Genomic DNA, 23,629 nt, shown 5'->3' with positions numbered 1-23,629 from the left:
CCAGCCCTGCAGGATTCATGGTGTCAGTTCCCTCCAGCACTGCTTCAGGCATTAGTGGAGTAGATGAAACGTCGTGTTGCGGTACCTCTGCGTCCTCGTGGCTGCCCTACACGGTATTGGGCATGTGTACCAGTTTCTTCGCCCCTTCAGTATATATCTTCGACGAACTGAACGATTCTTAGAACCTTCCGACCGTCTTTCACAGAGGCGTGATGACTACATTGAAAAACAGTGTCAAGTATCTGTGTCATTTTGAGGTGCAGTGCAGAATTCATTAGTAGTTACTTGGCCTGCAACGTGAGGAGCCTGCCGAAGTTGTCGAGCGGTTCTAGGTGCTTCAGTTTGGAACCGCACGACCGCTGCGGTCGCAGGTTCGAATCCTGCCTCGGGCATGGATGTGTGTGATGTCCTTAGGTTAGTTAGGATTAAGTAGTTCTAACTTCTAGGGGACTGATGACCTCAGATGTTAAGTCCCATAGTGCCCAGAGCCATTTGAACCATTTTTGATAGGAACTTTCTTTTTGACGTCCATTCATGCATACCGCCTTGATTTAGGTACCTCTCTTAGCCTGCCCCCTGGACAATGAGTCGGTCTTGTCTGCACAGACTATCGTGCTCCCATTGAGCGCCCCCTGTTGCCGCGTGGCAGAAGCGACCTCCAAGGACACGCACCGCCTGCCACTTTCTGCCTCCTACCTGTCCGCCCTTGCAGATCCTTTGTCAGACGCGCAGGAAGGAACCCCTGCTGCAACTGACGCTTTCAAGTGGATAAATCGTCCGCTCCCTTTCAAGCTGCAGGGGACGCACAGGATCCGCTTGACTGCTACAAACGGCCGGTCACAGTGACACCGCCCCTTCTTTGTCTAAACAAAGTTGTGAAGCGACGCCGGAATGCCGCTGTCCCTTCCTCAGCAAAGTTCCGAAGAAGTCGGATTCCCGTCGTTCTCTTCCGACCACTGTTTGTTGTGTAACAGAGCTAGGTAGAAGAGTCCGGTGGGTGCATGTTAAAGCGTAGCGGTGAGCCTGTTTCCATATGGATGAGTCCGGGAGTGAAAGGAATGACTGGGGTCGTTGAGCCAGCAGGTGTTGTATTACCGTTGAAAACACCAAAGGGACAGCCAATAACACACTCTAGAGTGCTTCGAAACGCTTCACAGCACGCTGGCACGATGTGCACTGGTTTGAATCATGCTCCATGAGCTCTCCGAAACCAAACGGCGAAGTACAGTCTGAGAAAAACAGTGAAGCAACCACTAGACATGGTGGTGGTGGTAACAGCGAGTTCATCAGTGCCCTTAATAAACTAGCTGGAAGCGGATTTAGTTTTATTTTTTATTTTTTAACCCTTAATTGGTGTCATATGATTCTGTGACGTAGCTCGCAGCATAGTGTCTCAGACTCCAGAAGCTTACTATTGATTTATACAATAGTATCTTAACTTATTAATTGTTTATTATATCTCAACTAGCGGCAACATGTATTTTGCAACACGCGATAGCGAAATGACACAAAACATATTAACAACCAAGAAGAAAATGCAGAGAGAAAAAAGCAAGTCATCTACCGAAAAAGAGAGGTTACCTGCTTTTCTAAAAAAATGTAGAGATAAGACTAGTAGATATTAATTCTGTTCTATGTCAGTCTTTCTTAAAAGTTCAAGAGTCAGAGACAAATTTGCTGGGAGATTTCAAGAATACATTCACATTTTAATGATGACTTTAAAATTTTTTAGAGGCCACATTGCAAGCGTTGTATAGGTACTGGTGTCTGTCACACACACAATCTTTAACCCATATTTCGCCGGTTTATTGGTACTTACGTTGGAAATATAGATCAACCATGGAAGACACAAGCATTTCATCAATGCACGTAGAACAAGGTGGAGCCTGACACTACTAACATTTCACGATAAATCTGTAAAATATGTCTAACACTGTCTCTTTTAGTTTCTGCCTGTAATGTCAGTTTTGAAATAGAAAAGCTGAAGTTATGAATGTAAACTTATATTACTGTGAAATCATATGGAACTTACCTGCTAAGGTCATCAGTCCCCAAGCTACTTAACCTAGATCATCGTAAGGACAGACACACACACACCCATGCGCGAGGGAGGACTCGAACCTCCGCCGCATTGTGTCATGAACACTATCTCGTAATATGCATCCAGAACTTGGTTAATCATATCTCCCAACTGTATTTTGATGTTTGGTTATTTTACTCTCAGAGCTCGTTGAGAATAACCGCTCTGTTCAAGCTGTTTTGCTACGGGCTCTGTACTGTGCAAATAAATTACGAGATTTGTAAACAATAACCATAATGCATTACCCCAGAGGTATCGCAGTAAACATGAGTTGCTGATAAACACAGCTGACGAATAATAAACACGCAAGTGCTACCATATTTCTGGGAGACACTGCGGCGACCTTACTGTGGACTTACAGAAGACATAGTGCGATCGGCACCCAACGTTCAAAGCAAGGAATCACTATTCCATCTGACGGGTACACGGAGGGAAAAAGCAAAACGACTCCGGAAATAGAAGAGGTGTGCACCAGAGAGTTCGACAGCTGTCGCACAAACATACGATACCAGTTGAGGGTTAAGTATGCATCAAAAGGTAAAATATAAAATGTAGTTCTCAGCTATCCAGCTACAGTCTCTCCTTCACTCGCGCCCACATTTCCGCATAGAACACCACAAAAGACCAATAGACGTATCCCCTACGTCAGTGAAACGTGTACATGCACGCATTTTGATGGGAATCAAATCATTTGGTTGCAGTTTTGAGTGAAAAGTAGGCGGGCCGCGAAAGAGCGTGAGATGGAGAATCTCTGTATTGTGCAGGAAGCTCATCGTAGCCCTCTTGCGTTTGCGCGTGCAGGACGGAACAGGTGACGGACTCGCTGTACGTCATTTGTCATGCCACACCATTGGTCGGAGACTAACAGCAGCCGCACTACACGCTGTTCGTCATAACAATAAACACAAACACGAACGCAGTGATTGGCCAGAAGCCGTAGCACACGTACACTGGTATTGTTTAAGTAGGTCCTACTTATTTATTAGATACTTTGTTACTAAGTTCCGTTAAATGAAACTTTAAGATGTTCTAATGTTTTAGCAGCCATCAACGTTTTTCTTAATCACGCTTTAGCTATGTAATATTTATTTCAAAAATCTGTACTGTTGTGCTCTGTCGCGCTGTTAATACGCAGTATGAAAATGGCTGAGGCTGATTCCTGTTCCGTAGTGAAACACGTGTGTGGAACACGGTTTAAAAGTGCCAAGAAATACGTTGTTCTTAATTTTTCTTCATAAAAGTAAAGAAAAAAATCGGTTTTAAAGTTTTCCAAAAGACTACTTTGACACAGCTGGAATACAAATACAAACGATGTGTAGCGAAATCGGTAGCATAGTAGATTGAAAATCTGATTCAGTTCATGGATTGCTGATTCAAATTTCGGTTTGGTCATCCTTTTTTTTTTCGTACGATTTTACATAGCTACGTGTCGTAACTGTAAAATTCATCATCAATTTTTATGAATAATGCACGTGTTCTTGTTTCTAATCACACATTGCACACGAAATTCCTGTTTTCATTTCAAATATAATATTATCGACACTTTATGAAAAATTGTTAACGAGGATTAAGACCAGGCCGTTGTGCCCGAGCGGTTCTACGCGCTTCAGTCCGGAACCGCGCGACTGCTACGGTCGCAGGTTCGAATCCTGCCTCGAGCTTGGATGTGTGATGTCCTTAGGTTAGTTAGGTTTAAGTAGATTAAGTTCTAGGGGACTGATGACGTCAGATGTTAAGTCCCATAGTGCTCAGAGCCATTTGAACCATCTGAACAAAGATTAAGAAAACATAACAATTTAATTTTGAGGAAAAAACTGAAAAAACCAAACACTCTTTACTTGGACTATGTCCATTGTTTTATACCACAGATGTAGTGTCACACGAACCAGAGCCATAAGTGAAACACGAACAACAATCACTTTCACAGCATCGAGCAGAACATGCAAATGCTGCATTTTTACATTTGCCACAGGACCATTACAATAGGAACCCAGTAGCAGTGATCTGGAGCAAGTTAGAACATTTGTCCCGATAGGTAACAAGACTGTTAAGATGGCAGGCGTACTGGAAGTGACGGGCGTATCTTTCTCACACGTCACTGCCGAACGCTGGCGGGATTTAGAACGGCACGTCATAAAAGAAGAGGAGAAAATGACGCACCTAGGGGGCTCCGTCAAGTCCGTTGTTCATCAACTTTTCATCAACGTAGCAGATGACAGTTCCAGAACTGAACTGTCTCTCTCGTATTCGAATAAGGAAGGAGCTAAGAGAGTGCCAGACGATTGTTGAAATTAATACGTTCATTGGCTTCAGTATCCAACAATATGGTAAATCTCTGCAGTATGCCTTTGCATCACACGCAGCTCGCTCAGAAAAATCACAATGTATTTAAGTTAGGAATTTTCAGCACTCTTTTTTGTAATTAGAATACTACATTAGTTTAAACGAGAGCATTTCATGGTCCGACTGTCAGCTGAGAAGCTTGCGGTAGGGCTGGAGTTTTATGGAATATTATTTCGCTCTCTTTAAAAATTAAATGACGTTCGAAGCTGCATTGTTTCTCTGTTCGTCTCTTTTTCCGTCTGAACTGCAACTGCTCACATCATTGCAGGGTAGTTGGACCGGCTGGTTGGCCAGTACTGTCCAAGTTTAATGCGCGCGACCTATGTGCAATACAGCATAAAACGTATCCTTATGATTGTACTTGACTGTACTACGAACAGCTTTGCTTCCGCTCCATTTGAAAAGAAATATAATGAGATTCGAGCAAACAGGCGTAATGTTTACATCAGGTTTATTCTTATGGTGATCTGAGTATAGGGCAATTATCGTGCGATGTGTAGGCTGCCAATGACACCACAGCACAAACGGCTACGGTTTTGAATGGTGCCGGCACCAGCAAGCAAGGACTGCTGGCGTCGCGCAGTGTTCAGAGATGGATCGCGGTTCTGCACTACCTCAGACGGCCGCCGTCAGCCATTGTGGAGGCGACGAGGGTCAGGTCTTATTCTTCAAGAGTTTTGGGGAGGGACAGCGGTGTTAAACGTGCCATCATGGCTGGGACTTGAGGTCATGGCTGATAGTGACTGAGGGTACTCTGGCAACTGTACGTCACGGAGATGCTGCGTCCTCATGACAGTACCGTGCTGATTTTTTCAACAGGACAACACTCGACCACAGGTGGTACATTTTCTCAATGAACTGTCTCCGTGACGTCGAGAACACACATATTCTGTCGGGAATAGATCCTGGGTATCAAGTACCAGTTACAAAAGTTGTGGCGCAACTTATCTCAGTAGAAGGGGAGACAAATGGCTGAGTGACTCCTCTTCCCAAGCGAGTCACTGCACAGTCCTGGGCCAGGCGGGGTGCAACGTCGTAGCGATAAATGGACTGGGCTCGTACTGTCAAATTCTTTCTAAATTTGATTCGATATTGGTCGCCAAAATAGCGTCGCATAACCTCTCCACCCGCGAAGTTTCGTTTCGTTTTATCCTCCCTCTCTGGTTGCTTCACGATTTTTCAAGGCACTATAAACGCTGTGCATCGTAGAAATGAATCCGACCCTGAGCCTTCCAGAGTGTCACTAACAGATTGAACGCCACCAACTCACCACTAATTACCTACCTCGCTCCAACAGGAGCGTTGCGAGAAAAATGTTAAAAAGTGTAGAATATTTTGAGACGTGATAGTACTCATGGACATTTGTTAGTAGGAAGGGCTGAAGCGCGTTTAGTTTTAGGGTATAAGTAAAGTTATCCTGTCGGCGCTGCATTAATAGTGCAACATGCTGAAGTCTTTTACTAACACAGTGGCTGAACTACACGCTAGTCTGAGCATTAGGTAGTGTGCAGTAAGTTCTATGCTTTGATCTGTGTTCTACAATAATGTCAATGTGTTGTTGTTCAGTAAATTAATCGGAACATTGGGTGTTACCATATTCCCGTACTACGTACACACATGCCTCCATTTTTGCATTGACTGCCATTGCGCCTCTTCAAGAAACTAATTACTCTACAGTTTTCTTTCTCCTTTTCCTTATTTTTCATTTTTTTAAAGGCTGGAGTTTCCGAAACGGCAGACATTGTATATGATTTATTCGATTTAACATTGCCTCGTAATTGGACTGTCAGAGGAGCTAACTAAAAGAGGAACTAGTTTTAGTAGAAAATTATACGCTCACTGCAGCCCGGCATTAGCATTTAGATTCTCTGTTAAAGGCACACTTAATATTGCTGAAGTTACGACCATTGCAACAAGAACGTGGAATCATTACTTCTTATCACGATCTCGTTTACATTACTGCTCTGCTGATGAGTAACAACTATGAAAATAAACTGTTGAAGTCACACTAGTTTAGATTAGATTAGATTTACTTTCATTCCAATTGATCCGTAGTGAGGAGGTCCTCCAGGATGTAGAACATATCAGCATTTCCATTAATATAAAAGGCGGAACATGTTACCAAAAGACGCAGGCTCTGTTTAATACTAAAATGGTCCATGAGAGAGCTACTATCGCTCGGTCGCAGCGACGTCTGATAAATCAGGCCTCAATGAATTGCAAATCAGTTTTTAAATCAAAGCAGATGATGAAAAGAATCGATTACCACAAATAAGGAAAGCAAATTTATATACATTGAATTATTATTCAAATTATGTACGATGGCACAATAAAAATTACAATATGCGATCAAAATGTGCAAATGAAAGTCACATGATTACTCTCAGAGATCTCGAGAAGAAAAGACAGTGTAAAGTCGGCATCACGACAGTTTGAAGTGGTCTGATTCCAAAGAGTAAGAAACAATACAACTTCATACGTAACGTTGTCTCAGATTAGATACATCTCAATACTATCGCTGTAGTTGTAAGTTACGCTACATAATCAATTTGGTTACTATAACGTGTAGTTGTTGAGGTCTTCGAAGATTGGTTTGATGAAGTTCTCTATGTTAGTTTGTCCTTTTCAAGACTCATCATCTCCAAATAACTAGTCCAAATTACAACTTCCGAATCTATTTACTGTATTCATCTTTTGGTCTCCCTCTGCGATGTTTATTCCACATGCTTCCTTCCAATACTAAATTCGTGATCCCTTGATGTCTCAGAACGTGTCTATCAACCGATCCCTTCTTCTAGTGAGATTGTGTCACAAATTTCTTTTCTCATCAATTCTATTCAGTACCTCCTCATTACTTACGTGATTTACCTATACAACACACATACTGTGAGGGTAGTACTCATTCAAACTAGAAAACAAGTCCATTGGGTCCAGAAATGCACACTGTCTTCGAGGTGAACTCTTGTACATAGGAGCAGCTCATTCATGAGAATACATCCGCCTGCCCTTCGCGTCAAGTACTTCTTTGAAGTACACCAATTGTCCACCAGGTACACTCTACGGGACGACTCAAGCACTGCGCTGCAGCCAGTCGTCGCGCTCTGTCTCTAGGACATTACCGCAGACTTCTACTGTCTACCTTCTGGGGCGCTACAGAATCTGTGCCCATAAGATCCTGCAGAAGTCGGCGCAACAACTCGTTGGATGGTTCACAGCCAAGCGAATATTTCTGAGCGGAAGGATACCGTCTCGTAGGTTGCTTACATTTGGTGAGCCATAGCAGGAAATTTAATACACAATGTCATCTGTGGAGTACTAGTAGTAATCTTCTGTTGCTAAGAAGTGGCAGCGAAGAGAAAGCGACTCAAAGATATTCTTCATTCCAAGGCTCGTGCAAATGCCACCGGTGGATCTGGCTGGCGATATTTCTGAGATTCCTGTATGTCTATCTTTTCAGAGATGGTTGCGGGACTTGGCTGTTTGATAGAGGATGTCGAATTAAACGCCTTTCACCGTCAAATCTTCCTTTTTTTTATTTGGCAACCAGTCGGCAGGCGATAGTTAAAGTGATCACTGTAGCAAGTGTCTACTAACACCAGTATTGCTGGCCCCTGTTTTGATCACAACCGAGGAAGATTCTTCCTACACATCGGTCAGCAGCCTGGAGATGGCGTAGTAATACGCTGAAACTGGTTGCCAAATAAAATAAGGTTGGAAATTTGACGGCTGAAAGGTGTTTGACGTCCTCTATTTTTAAGGTATTCTTGTGCAACCAATCCTGAAACTTCTCCACGGCCAGAGACATATAATCTAGTTCATGCGGTTGACATCGCTTGCTGCCTTGTGATCAAATTTAAACCTGTGGACGGAAGTGAACGTATTTGACTAACGTCGTTAGTGTGTATACGACGAGGGTGTACTCCAGTCCAACTGATCCCTTGCGAGCTTACGTAATCATTACGTCAGTAGTATCCGGCAGCCACTGAAAACACGGAGTTGACACAGGTACGCTCCTCTCCCCCCCCACCCCCCCACCCCCACCCCCGCTCCTTTCGCCGCCACCTGGGCAGCATCTACGCTATTCGTCAGGCTCTCCCAACAGAGCTGAGGAGCAGAAAATAAGGGATAGGCAGTGTGCTTCGTAATAAACAGAGCTGCATGTTGAAGAGTCTTCTTCTTCTATCATGAAGACATATATTAGCAATGAAAAGCTTCTTTCTGCACTCTTGACTCTTCAGACAATAATTCTTAAAAACGTATTTACATTTCACCTTGGCTATGCTTATTAACAGACTTGAATAAGTTTTCCCACGATCGGACGATTTTCGTTTTTTATTTTTTTGTGTCCGTAGTTTTAAGCCCAGATCGCGATGCGAACTTGAAATGGACACCATACATACACTACTGGCCATTAAAACTGCTACAGCACAAAGATGACCTGCTACCGACGCCAAATTTAACCGACAGGAAGAAGATGCTGTGATGTACAAATTATTAGCTTTTCAGAGCATTCACACAAGGTTGGCGCCGGTGGTGACACCCCTACTGACACGAGGAAAGTTTCCAACCGATTTCTCATACACAAACAGCAGTTGACCGGCGTTGCCTGGTGAAACCTTATTGTAATGCCTCGTGTAAGGAGGAGAAATGCGTACTATCACGTTTGCGACTTTGATAAAGATCGGATTGTAGCCTATCGCGATTGCGGGTTATCGTATCGCGACATTGCTGCTCGCGTTGTTCGAGATCGAATGACTGTTAGCAAAATACAGAATCGGTGGGTTCAGGAGAGTAATACGGAACGCCGTGCTGAATTCCAGCGGCCTCGTATCACTAGCAGTCCAGATGACAGGCATCTTATCCGCATGGCTGTAACGGTTCGTGCAGCCACGTCTCGATCCCTGAGGCAACAGATGGGGACGTTTGGAAGACAACAACCATCTGCACGAGCAGTTCGACGACGTTTGCAGCAGCATGGACTATCAGCTCTGAGACCATGGCTGCGGTTACGTTGACGCTGCAACACAGCCAGAAGCGCCTGCGATGGTGTAGTCAACGACGAACCTGGGTGCACGAATGGCAAAACGTCATTTATTCTGATCAATCCAGGTTCTGTTTAGCGCAGCATGATGGTCGCATCGTGGTGAACGCACAATGGAAGCGGGTATTTCGACGGCTGCCTTGGCCAGCACCATCAACTCTAACCAACCTAAATCTGGACTCATCTGAGCAGACCACTGTTTCACAGTCGTGTAAAGTCTAACCGATATGGCCCCGAGCCCAGGAGAGGCGCGGCAGGCGATGTCGTGCTCTTACCAAAAGCACCCGAGTAGGTCGTCTGCTGTCATAGCACATTGACACCAAATTTCGCCACACTTCCTTAACTGATACATTCGTCGTACTTCCTGTATTGGTTTCTGCAGTGTTGGTTGTCTGTTAGCACTGACAACTCCACGCCAACGCCGCTGCTCTAGATCGTTAAGTGCAGGACATCGCCCATGATGAGTGGTAAACTCGTTATTTCGTATTCTGGCCAACCTCTTGACACTGTGGATCTCGGAATATTGAATTCTCTAACGATTTCTGAAATGGAATTTCCTGTATGTCTAGCTCTAGCTTCCATTCCGCGTTCAGAGTCTATTAATTCCCGTCGTACTGCCATAATCTCGTTGGAAAACTTTCCACATGAATCACCTGAGTACAAATGACAGCTCCTTCAAACCACTGCCCTTTTATACCTTGCGTACGCAATACTACCGCCATCTGTATATGGGCACATCGCTATCCCATGACTTTTGTCACCTCAGTGTAATGCATTCACTAACGTGGTATCGGGTCAGCTCCAGAAATGGTAATAGCAACACAAAAAATTTAGAAGAATCCTAATGACTGTTTGGTATACATTCCCGTGCAGATAGCATCACATTACGTCAACAGTACACTGATGACGAAATGTATTTCTGTTAGTACGTACAGAGCACATAGATTGCTGTTGTGAACTTGAGAATGAAGACTGGTTTGATGCAGCTTCTAAAAATTGCACACTTCTCGACATTTCAAACAGACAACTCCTTTATACGAATAGATTTGTCGTATTAAGCGATCCGCGCGACCGCTACGGTCGCAGGTTCGAATCCTGCCTCGGGCATGGATGTGTGTGATGTTCTTAGGTTAGTTAGGTTTAAGTAGTTCTAAGTTCTAGGGGACTGATGACCTCAGAAGTTAAGTCCCATAGTGCTAAGAGCCATTTATTAAGCGATCCCTTCTTTTAATCAAGCTGTATCATAAAGTTCCTTTTGATTCAGTACGTTTCCGTTATTTACCCAAACAATCCATCCACTCTCCGGCATTCTTCTGGTTTTCATCTTTTGTTTAATGTGTGTTGTATAATAAAACTAAAAAAATGGATTTAGTTTGCGCCAACAAATCCTTAAATGATGTTACATTTTCCTGTTATTTATCAATGCCTGTAATGCACGTCTGGTTGTGTCGCAAAACGTACATGGATTATTTGATAATGGACTAGTGACAAGTGAAAAAATAAAACTGCCTAAACAAATTAAGACGGTTCCTAAAATAATTGTTTTAAATATTTGAAAGGTAAGGACTAACAACGATTAATTACTTTTAAATCAATCATGCAGCCAAAGAAATGTGATTGATGAGATGCTTCTTCAGTTTTGCAACAATGTGGCGAAAAGATTTTTTTGTGAAACTTCTCCGTTTCGCGTGTCAGTCGCATCTGGTAAGCGTCCCATACCGTCGAGCACAGCCGCGCGCGGTTGCCGTGCCTGTGAGCACTCCCTGTGAAAGGGGAGACACAGATGGTGCTCTGATCGCTATGTCTCTACGCTGTTTGTGGGCGGACGCCGTCGAAACTATTAGCTGCTATCTTCCAGGTGGCGTATGCCGTCATCGGATCAAAATAGCCGTTGTCTTTCCAGGTGTATAAATTTATTTTTGGCAGTATATACACTCACTTAATAATAACCGTACCACTCTCCACTATTCATTACATTAAACTGAACTTGTATCATAAACGACCATGTCTTTAACGTTACGATTTAGTCATTCATATCTTATTAACATACACTTAATTACAAAAAAATCGTAACAAAAACAGAGCGTTTTTTGATAAATCTTCAGTGTGATTTTGCATTGAAATGGCATACTTCCACAGCATGCAAGTTATAATGCGGAAATAACGAAATAGGAAGTTTCCCGTCATTTTATTACCAAAAGTCGTACCAGTGAGGGCTCGTTTTCGAGCATCCTCTATGTGGTGATGCTGCGATTCAGCGTACATACAGAGGAAGTAAGTTATGAAACAAGATGCACCAAATATGGCCTCCAATGGAAACGACTGTATCCAACATGGCGCCTCCCAAATTCTGCTTTGACGTAGCTCCTTCATGTGAATAGCCTCACTCCTGTCTACGAAGCAAAAATCTGATTTGTCTTACTCAGTCTTTCATTGACTCTGGCTGTCACGCCATGTCCCGTCCCGTCAAAACATTCTGCGATGCATTTCAGATGGCGGCACAACGCTGGGCGCCACCGCTAAGGTTTCTTGGGCAGAAAGTTGTTACAGCTGATGTCACCCGCCCGTCGTTCATCACGTGATCCCAGAGCTCATTTCCTCCGATACACTGACATTCGCATATCTCCATATTTCGTTTTGTCGTGGTTTTCGTGGTTCAAAAAAATGTTCAAATGTGTGTCCAATCCTATGGGACTTAAGTGCTGAGGTAATCAGTCCCTAAGCTTACATACTACTTAACCTCAGTCCGGAGCTCGTGGTACTGCGATAGCGTTCTCGCTTCCCACGCCCGGGTTCCCGGGTTCGATTCCCGGCAGGGTCAGGGATTTTCTCTGCCTCGTGATGACTGGGTGTTGTGTGATGTCCTTAGGTTAGTTAGGTTTAAGTAGTTCTAAGTTCTAGGGGACTGATGACCATAGATGTAGGTGTCGCCACCAGCGCCAACCTTGTGTGAATGCTCCGAAAAAGTACTCATTTGCATATCGGTTAAATTTCGCGTCTGTGGCACGTCATCTTCGTGGTGTAGTAATTTTAATGGTCAGTAGTGTATATGGTTTCACTAGCTAACCCCAGTACAAAGAAGCCTCTTGAACTGTTAGGAGCCAAATACCAGATCTAAAGAAATGTTATAAACTTTGAAGTGTTAGGTGTTGAGCAAGATATAACTATTGCACAAAAATTTGCACTGACAACTAAACTTAACCTTAAACAAACCAATTTTTCATAGGATGTGATGGCAGCTAGTAACGCCGAGTTCTTTTTAAATAATTCTAGATGCCACGTGGCGTAACAAATAAAAAGAAATTGGTGCTTCGAATTTCTAAAATAGTTATAAAATGCAGATTCCTGTTCCTTGAGCTCCTTGTATAGTGCGTGAAATTTCCCTTATGAACCATGTAAGGACGTTTTTCGGACCCATACACTTGTTTCGCGTTGTTCCGCACTTCCGTCTTCTTTCTCTACTATACAAGCTATCCCTGCATGCTGCAAACAGTCTGCAAGCAAGAAATGTCATTTTCGTATAAATTTGGACTCCAGCATTGACGTGTATAAGTTTCCACGTTGTGTATGTGCACTTCACGAGTAGACACAGTTGGACATCATCTTGCGAGAATCGCAATTCCCGCGAAAAACACAGTTGAGGAGAGCCGTGTGAGCTGAGGTCACGTGACTTGAACTGTCTTGACGTGCTGTCACGTGACGCACTGTGTGTGAATACACGCTGACGTGACGGGCAGTGTGATGTGGCGCTTACGAGTTAGTGACGTCACAGAACCCGACCAGCTGCCAGTCCGCGACCGCCCCCGCGTCCCGTGTGAGGTCGGCCCGTGCCTTCCGTTTGGCTGAGAGAAATGTGCCAAGCGGACACGTAGCCGCGCCGGAGCGGGGGCGTGTCCGCCGGCCCTGTCCTGTTACACAGCACGCCGGCAGCCACTCCGGCTCTGCCACCCGGCAAGGATGGCCGTTGAACCCCCTCGCCCGGCCGCGCCGCCTCTCGAATAGAAAGCGGCGCCGGCGGCGATCTCGCCGCCAATTGTTCTCCCGCGGCAAGAGAATCGTGACCTGCGCGCTGCAGCGCGCTCTGCAAATAGCCCCGGCCGCTCGCTGCCAGCTCTCTCTCCGACTCACCCCGGGCTCTGAGCGCTTTGCCGACCTGCCTCTCCAGCCGCCGGCACACGTTACGTGTTTTCAAACGCCAACGTCACGCATGCCGAGATCGACGTAGTGCTGAACGCCCACAAACAGTGCGACTTGAGCATACGTCCCGTATGGAAGACATAGTGTTAAGCATAATTGGCGTAGAGAAACAACTGAAAGATTTGAAATAAACCACCAGTGGTTCTCAACAGGTGCGCTTTGTCACAAGCTTAAAACTTTTATCACTTCACGAACATTCGTGATACAGTCGCGATTCTTACCGTCAGCAGTTACGACTAAATCCCCTTCTACTACTGTTCCTCTATTGGAACAGAACGCACTCGTATACGGCACACCACGGAATAATTATGCCTCGCTTTCAATGGATGGAATGGTTCGAGATCTAGACACAAATTAGGAACTATTCAATCATATACCAGAATATCTCAGTCTTGGAAAGCAGCGGATGCGTCATCTGCTATGTTTAGCTTGTTACCTCGTGCTGCAGAGAAGCTGCGTGAAAAAATCGTTTACAGTTTACGCTGGTGACACGGCACTGCCGACGCTTCTCTGCTGCCTTTATTGCCCGGTGGCGGTCTACGTCAAACTACTGACTTCGCTTCCAAGAGTCCCACCTGCTCTATCTTCGCAGGATAGCGGAAGAGACTGCCTGCCACTGCTGGGACACGCCCGCGTCTCTGCCAGAAGTGGCGCAGGCGACGTGCTGGGCAAGCACCCCTGCGACCGCCGCACGACGTGAATCTTAATGTAAGCTGCCCGAGGTCTCCCATGAGAGGGCGTGATTAATTACTCATAGCAGCACTGGACTTCCTCCATACAGTGTACGACACACCCATTCACTCACATACGCACACACACCGACACGCACATAACGAATGTTAACGGTATAACTGCAGATATGTCTATTAATGACTGAGGGGAGTGTCTCGAACAAAATTACAAAAGTACACACTTCATTTCCAGACTAATCACCATCGCTATTACGAGTAATATATTTTTAGGTTGGTTAGTAGCTACAAATACGCGTGGCACAAGCGAGGCCTTAAAGTTCATTTTCCTCTGGGCAGCAGGTTATGTAGGGAAGTCAGAGCTCGTACGGAAGCATATAGGTGTTCATTCTTTACGGGCGCTATACGAGATTAGAAAAATAGAGAGTTGTGAAGGTGGTTCGATGAACCCTGTGCCAGGCACTTAAATGTGATTTGCAGAGTATCCATGTAGATGTAGGTGTAGATGCACTGATGTATGAATGCATGGACGAAAAACAGATAGTATATACTGAGAAGCGCCATCTACTTCGCATTGCAGTCACGACCGCGCAGAAAACATCACGTAGTAAATTACGTGGTGTATTTGTGCGAAGACTGTTAAACACAGAGAAATAACACTTAAACGCCGAAGAGGGTACTAATTACAACAATATCTGTTTCTGTACCCTCGGTTCCTAGAGTTCCGGAACCTGTACAGAAAATTGGAATAGACATCAACATAAACATCATTTCCGCTCTTTTTATTGCACATGAAAACCACTCATTGCATGTTGTACCACCTTAGAGAGAGACCTTCAGGGGCGGTGTTCCAGATTGCTGTACACACCCGTACCTGTAATACCCAGTAGCACGACCTCTTGCGTTGATGCATGCTTGTATTCGTCGTGGCATACTATCCACAAGATCACCAAGGCACTGTTAATCCAGATTGTCCCACCCCTCAACGGCGATTCGGCGTAGATCCCTCAGAGTGTTTGCTGGGTCACGTCGTCCATAAACAACCCTTGTCAGTGTATCCAAGCCACGTTGGATACGGTTTATGTATCGAGACGTACTGGACACTCTAGTCGAGCGATGTCGTAATCCTGAATGAAGTCATTCACCAAATTTGCGCGATGGGGACGCATGCCTCGCCACTATGCTACCGATTTGGTTGCACTATCGGTCGGAGGATGGCATTCACGTATCGTACAGCCGTTACGGTGCCTTCCGTGACCACCAGCGGCGTATGTCGGCCCCACATAATGCCACCCCAAAACAGCAGAGGACCTCCACATTGCTGCACTCGCTGAACAGTGTGTCTAAGGCGTTCAGCATGATCGGGTTGCCACCAAACACGTCTCCGAAGATTGTCTGGTTGAAGGCATATGCGACACTCATCGGTGACGATAACATGATGCCAATCCTGAGCGGTTCATTCGGCACGTTGTTGGTGACTTCATTGTATAATTATTGTTTTTAAATAAAAAGTGTCATTTCCGTTCGTGTTATTGCTTTCAGTTATGTGCTGTACTATACTGCAGCAGCTATTTCTGTGAATTGAAATAAGAACACCGCGAATTCATTGTCCCAGGAAGGGGAAACTTTATTGACACATTCCTGGGGTCAGATACATCACATGATCACACTGACAGAACCACAGGCACATAGACACAGGCAACAGAGCATGCACAATGTCGGCACTAGTACAGTGTATATCCACCTTTCGCAGCAATGCAGGCTGCTATTCTCCCATGGAGACGATCGTAGAGATGCTGGATGTAGTCCTGTGGAACGGCTTGCCATGCCATTTCCACCTGGCGCCTCAGCTGGACCAGCGTTCGTCCTGGACGTGCAGACCGCGTGAGACGACGCTTCATCCAGTCCCAAACATGCTCAATGGGGGACAGATCCGGAGATCTTGCTGGCCAGGGTAGTTGACTTACACCTTCTAGAGCACGTTGGGTGGCACGGGATACATGCGGACGTGCATTGTCCTGTTGGAACAGCAAGTTCCCTTGCCGGTCTAGGAATGGTAGAACGATGGGTTCGATGACGGTTTGGATGTACCGTGCACTATTCAGTGTCCCCTCGACGATCACCAGAGGTGTCCCCTGTGTGCTTCGGTCGTATGCAGTCCTGATTGTGGCGCTCACCTGCACGGCGCCAAACACGCATACGACCATCATTGGCACCAAGGCAGAAGCGACTCTCATCGCTGAAGACGACACGTCCCTCCATTCACGGATGTCGCGACACCACTGGAGGCGGGCTGCACGATGTTCAAAATGGTTCAAATGGCTCTGAGCACATCTGTGGTCATCAGTCCCCTAGAACTTAGAACTACTTAAACCTAACTAACCTAAGGACATCACACACATCCATGCCCGAGGCAGGATTCGAACCTGCGACCGTAGCAGTTGCGCGGTTCCGAACTGAGCGCCTGAACCGCTAGACCACCGCGGTCGGCTGCACGATGTGGGGGCGTGAGCGGAAGGCGGCCTAACGGTGTGCGGGACCGTAGCCCAGCTTCATGGAGACGGTTGCGAATGGTCCTCGCCGATACCCCAGGAGCAACAGTGTCCCTAATTTGCTGGGAAGTGGCGGTGCGGTCCCCTACGGCACTGCGTAGGATCCTACGGTCTTGGCGTGCATCCGTGCGTCGCTGCGGTCTGGTCCCAGGTCGACGGGCACGTGCACCTTCCGCCGACCACTGGCGACAACATCGATGTACTGTGGAGACCTCACGCCCCACGTGTTGAGCAATTCGGCGGTCTGGTCCCAGGTCGACGGGCACGTGCACCTTCCGCCGACCACTGGCGACAACATCGATGTACTGTGGAGACCTCACGCCACACGTGTTGAGCAATTCGGCGGTACGTCCACCCGGCCTCCCGCATGCCCACTATACGCCCTCGCTCAAAGTCCGTCAACTGCACATACGGTTCACGTCCACGCTGTCGCGGCATGCTACCAGTGTTAAAGACTGAGATGGAGCTCCGTATGCCACGGCAAACTGGCTGACACTAACGGCGGCGGTGCACAAATGCTGCGGAGCTAGCGCCATTCGACGGTCAACACCGCGGTTCCTGGTGTGTCCGCTGTGCCGTGCGTGTCATCATTGCTTGTACAGCCCTCTCGCAGTGTCCCGAGCAAGTATGGTGGGTCTGACACACCGGTGTCAATGTGTTCTTTTTTTCCATTTCCAGGAGTGTATTACTGAAGAGAGTGCCTGGAGCCGCTCTGTAGGAATTCTGGACGTGTTGTGTGTCGCATTGTCGTACTGGAATTGCTCATGTCCATAGGAATGTACAATGGACATGAATGGACGCAGGTGAGACAGGGTGCTTACGTATGTGTGAGCTGTCAGAGTCGTATCTAGACGCATCAGGGATCCCATATCACTCCAACTGCACACGCCATCATTACATATATACAGATATATAAATGACCAACCAACTCCAGACAAAACCAAAACTTTTGTATATGCAGAGGACCTGACAATAATAGTTCAAGGCAGCAGGTTTGAAGCCATCGAGGAGAAACTAGAAACCGCCCTTTCTACAATGTCAACCTACTACAAAAGAATTCTCTAAAACCCAATTCCTCCAAAACTTAAGTGAGTGCATTCCATCTGAACTCGAGGTAGGCAGAGTACAGGCTCAATGTTACCTGGGATGGGACATTACTAGAGAACATTGACATACAAATATCATTGCGAAAAAACACGCAAAAAAGTAGAAGCACGAAATTCCCTAATAAGAGAGCTGTCCAATAGCAAATGGGGCGCCAAACCTACCGTGGTCAGCACTTCAGCCCAAGCTTTGTGCTTCTACAACTGCCGAATATGCCTGCCCGGTATCGTGCAGATCCGCGCACGAAAAAAAAGGTAGATATTAGTTTGAATGAAAGATGCAGGATAGTGACAGGCTGCATGAAACCAACCCCCATAGAAAATCTTCTCAGGGCCGCAGGTTTCACAAACCCTGACTCACGAAGGAAAGCCCATAAACATATCGAAAACCTAAAACAAACCTCTGATGCCCGTCACGCAACATTTGGCCTAGAGTGTGGCCCCAACAGACTCAAATCCAGACCCCGTGTCCTAAGTTGCGCCTCAGATGAGCCCCCTATCCACTAAGAAAGGACCCACCGAGCGGCGTTTCTGGTGATTGGAAAACATGGAGAATGCTTATCCTCATCAGAACTGGGGTGGCTCCTGTGAAATCTAATCTGATCACATGGGGTTTGTTGGACGAAAATGACGACAAATGCGACTGCGGCACTCGACAGCACATGGAACATCTTTTACAATGTCCTGCCTGCCACCACAGATGCACCCTCGACGATCTATGGCTGGCTAAAAAAGAAGCATTGGACATTGCCCAATACTGGGCGAAGAAATTGTAGTTTCCGGACACGAAAAAGTAAAGTAAGTACAGAACCTCCAACAGCATGAACAATTCTCTGCTGTCAGGCACGACCCATGGATTCATGAGATTGTCTCCGTATCCGTACACGTCCATCCGCTCCATACAATTTGAAACGATACTCGTTCAACCAGTCAACGTGTTTACAGTCATCTACAGTCCAATGTCGGTGTTGACGGGCCCTGGCGACGCTTAAAGCTTTGTTTCGTTCAGTCATCAAGGGTACACGAGTGGGTCTTCGGCTCCGACAGCCCATTTTGATGACGTTTCGTTGAATCGTTCGCACGCTAACACATACTGATGGACCAGCACTGAAATGTGGAGCAATTTGCTGAAAGGTTGCACTTCTGTCACGTTCAATGATTCTCTTCAGTCGTCGTTGGTCCCGATCTTGCAGAATCTTTTTACGGCCGCAGCGATGGCGGAGATTTGATGCTTTCGAGATTGCCTATATTCAGGTACAGTGGTGAAATGGTCGTATATGGGAAAATCCCCACTTGATCGGTACTTCGGAGATGCCACGTCCCGTCTCTCGTACGCCAACTATAATACCACGTTAAAACTTACTGAAATCTTGGTAACCTGCTACTGTAGCAGCAGTAACCGATCTAACAACTGTGGCAACCACTTGTTGTCTTACATAGGCGTTGCCGACCGAAGCGCCGTATTCTGGCAGTTTACGTATCTCTGTATTTGAATACACATGTCTATACCAGTTTCTTTGGCGCTTCAGAGAGAGAGAGAGAGAAGGTGAGGGGGAAAATCAGTGAAAAAAGAATAAAAGATAGATGCACAAAGAAAGAGTAAACAAAGAGAAAATAATATTTGGACAGAGAGAGTTAGGGAGAGAGAAGCTGGAATATCCTTTCGCCGAAAGGAGTTAGGCGCTTTAGGTAATACTGTTTGATTTAGCAATTCAACAATAACGACATTAAACATAATCCTTTCTTACACACGAATTCATGGTAGAAAAACGAATGAGTCTGCGCTTCTGAAAATGAACCGTGATTCGTGGGTAACGCAGATTTATATCAGTTCAATATAAGAGGCAGCGCGAAATACGATGACTTATTGTAAATACAGGCAAAGTAGCAGTTGTACGCAGCTAATCTGAGGATACTTAAAGATGCAGCACTAATTTTCGTTAAAACTAATCACGCTACAGTGAATGGTGACGCACAACGACCAAATTAACTTGTATCACGTTATGGCTGAGGTCGCGACCCAATGACGCAAGGATCAGTTTGCTGATACAGAACCACAACACAGCGGTCAGCCGTCACGTTGTCATAATATTGGCAGCCTTCTCCCATGTCCAACGATTTTACGGCCTCACAATGAGTGATTCTCGTGCCGTTTAATTCCAAAGCACAAAGAAACCTTAAAATTGCGCTCTGTTTTCTTGTTTGGCAGCCAAGATAGTCACGCAAAACGGTTCTAGTAGATCAGTGTAGTGATAGGAAAAATCTAGCGAAGAGCCGTGTATCGCAGTGGTGAAACGGTTCAAATGGCTCTGAGCACTATGGGACTTAACTTCTGAGGTCATCAGTCCCCTAGCCTCAGAACTACTTAAACCTAACTAACCTAAGGACATCACACACATACATGCCCGAGGCAGGATTCGAACCTGCGACCGTAGCAGCAGCGCGGTTCCGGACTGTAGCAGAACCGCTCGGCCACCTCGGCCGGCTCGCAGTTGTGAATGTTAGACCAGTTGGCAAGATAATACTTCCAGCTAAATTAATATAGTGCATTGTCAGAGGTGAGTGCTAGTCTAGTTCGGAAAACATGGAGTTTGGTTTACCATCGTGTATTGATAGAGACAATGATAGCCTACTGAGGCGGACAGAGTGACCGTCTGACACTGTTACGCACTGATGTGCAAAACTTGAGGATGAAAGTAACTTTCGCATGATGTGATACTACCAAATAGCATACCTCAATGAAACTTGGGCCACACATAGAAAGAACTGGTGCAGTACAGCGCAGAAGGTAACTAAAAGAAGTCCACTATTAGACGAAAAGAAATGGCACTTTTATCCAAAGACAATAATTTCAGTGAGCACGGTTTATGATGGTCGCCAAGTGGGACATAGTTGTTAATAGTGTGAGTGACGGCCGCGGTAGGCAGTGCGTGCTCTGCAAGGTGCTGCCATGCTTACCCAGGGGGGTTCCATTGCTTCAGCAGCACGGCATAATGCAACCCGTGTCCGCAACTTGTACTACACGTGCTCGATGGGCAACGGGCAGGCCTGTCCAAGTCGCCGGATATCCCCTCAGTGTAAGTGGTCCTCCACCCGTCCAGCTGGACGCTGCCGCGCATGGTCATCCACGCCGCGCGGGGTAACCGTGCGGTGTTGGATGTCCTGTCTCGGTTCGCACGCCCCCCCCCCCCCTCCCCGTCAGAGGTTCGACTCCTCCCTCGGGCATGGGTGTGTGTGTCTCGTCCTCAGCGTAAGTTACTTTAAGTTAGATTAAGTAGTGCGTTATTCAGAACAGTAGTAACCAACTTAAGATAGTAACAATTACTTAATAAATAATGATAAAAACCATTTGTTATTAAATAGTCACCTTGCGTCACGTAAATCACTTGAACGAATGACGTTCCAATATGTCACGCGGTTCTCCTTGTGTTTCTCGCGGTAGCACGAACGAGTTTACAAGAGATGAGACAGTTCTGTTTGCGTACCGCAGAGCTCTTGTGACTTGCCATGTAGATGTCAGGTGGGCCATAGCATAAATCGGCGATATAGTGAAATATTTTGAAATTAGTGTCGTGAAAATTTTACGCAATTTAAAATCGTGTTATATACCAAAAGAATCAGAAATATTTGCACCTGATTCATTTACAGAGATATAGCGCATTCCCTCTCTCGCTCCCCCTATTCTCGCCTCCCCCTTAGAACGTTCCTTTCCCCCACTTTCCCCCTCCCTTATCCTCCCATCCTGCCACTCCCTCCCCGTGTCTTTTAGATTCGTTGTTTTATTGTGAGTACAATACTTTTTTGTATAACTTGACTTGATAGATCGGCGAATGGTACTTACAGCTTATAAATAAAAAGATCCTCGTGTACAGTGGGCGAGCCCATCCACTGTTGTTGCAACTGAGCGCCTTGTAGCACACAATGGCGTGACGATTACAAACCTTTGTTACCATTACGTTCGTCCATATATATAGTTTAACTTGGTGAAATGAGGCATATCTTTATATATAAATCAAGTGTAAAGATTTACCTTTATTATTTCTGTAGTATGCAATATGCTTTTTAAATTGTGCAAAATTTTCATGAGACAAATTTCAAAATATTTCAACATATCGCCGGTTAATAGGATGGCGCCACCTGATGCCCACACGACAAGTCACAGGGGTTCTGCGGCGCCTCAATTTAGTCAACGTGAGGTCGTCGGCACGGCGTGTAGTTTTAACTCTACTGGACCTATCGATTTTGTATTTTTACCTTTTTTTTATTTGACAGTCCATCTGGGAGGACTCTGTTTTATAAAGGACAAACCATGTGAGGTTCTTTATGTATTTACACTTTGTTCTCAAAATGTCGACAACAAATGTATGTTAACACACACGGAAAGGTACGTAAAAGCTTCTGTAAAATGTGGCTCACCCCAAAAAATAGTTGTATCTTGCGCAGATTACGGCTTACTTATTTTCTTTCCACACAGTGTAGTGCCAATCTGACGATGACAGCACTGCTCTGTCTAAACTTGTAATTGGAATAAAAAATCAAGCGGTCTTGCCTTGGACCAAGAAGTATGTATGTATTCTGGAAGGTCGGGTTTAGGATCCGCGTCCGGACAACCTGATGTACATTTTTCCTGATTTCGTCAAGCAACATAAGACTAATGCCAGGAGCAGCTTTTTGAATAGGAACCCCTAACCGTACGTTTCAGGAAATGCTGCGTTTCTAATGGCACCATAAACGAGAAATCCAATTTCCTTTTTGAATTTATTAAACAAATGTGAATTCCACGAAAACTAGGTTCTTGCTTTGTGGTTCCCCAACGGAGATCGTATTCCGATGGGTCGGGTTTGAAACATCCCTCTGGCTTTCACAGTATTAGATTACTGCGGTTCTCCAGACCGCATCAGGAGCGTGACGAGATAATTTCTTTTACTGGATCATTCCAGATTCCCCCGCTATTCTCGTACCGTGGAACTGTGTTCCTTTGCAATAACGCAGATGGCTTGGAAACACCAAACCATTATTAGACGAAGACCAAACAGGTACTAGATTACTGTAATACATCGTAAGCGAAACAAAACATTTTCATTTTATAGTTACCGGTAATGGTCTAGTTTAGATAGTCCCCAGGCGTTCTCTTCTGTCCTTCGCCCTACTGAACTCTGCATAGCCGCCTGGCAGTTCTAACATTCAAAACACCGTCAGCCAACTCTAGGCGTCTTATCATATCATCACAGCAGCCTGTTCTAACTGTGCAGTTATGATTTCGCCTTAATAATCACTATTTGTCTGTTCTCTCTACTGCGTCTTCATTTCGTATCTTACTTGTCGGTTCAAAATTGATAATAATCGTAAGAAAGAACACGTGAAATTGCTGCAGTTATTTTTCGCGTCTTTTTCGCAGTAGCTTTCTTTCCCAAGGAAAAAAAATTAATGAGATGTACATATCCGTGTGACCCAAAGTCTGCGAAAAACCATTGGCACCAAAGACACCTGCCATTTAAGTAATAACATGCATGCATTCCTTTTCGTACTTTCGCAATCAAGTACTTTGTTGTACAGTACATCCCACACTCTCTCTTCCTACATATTCCCATTTTCCTGTATTCATTAAGTTGTTTTATTTGTTG

At 45.5% G+C, this 23,629-nt stretch overlaps 1 protein-coding gene across 1 annotated transcript in view; it reads right to left on the bottom strand.

Moving 5' to 3' along the window:
- The window catches only part of LOC126320178 (cytochrome P450 315a1, mitochondrial), a 135,060-nt gene that overhangs the window by 93,237 nt on the left and 18,194 nt on the right, over positions 1 to 23,629 (bottom strand). The gene's annotated exons all lie outside the window — the stretch shown is intronic.

This window comes from Schistocerca gregaria, chromosome 1 (assembly GCF_023897955.1).
Source record: "Schistocerca gregaria isolate iqSchGreg1 chromosome 1, iqSchGreg1.2, whole genome shotgun sequence".
In the NCBI taxonomy this organism is placed as follows: Eukaryota; Metazoa; Arthropoda; class Insecta; order Orthoptera; family Acrididae; genus Schistocerca; species Schistocerca gregaria.
This window is presented reverse-complemented; position numbering and strand designations above follow the sequence as displayed.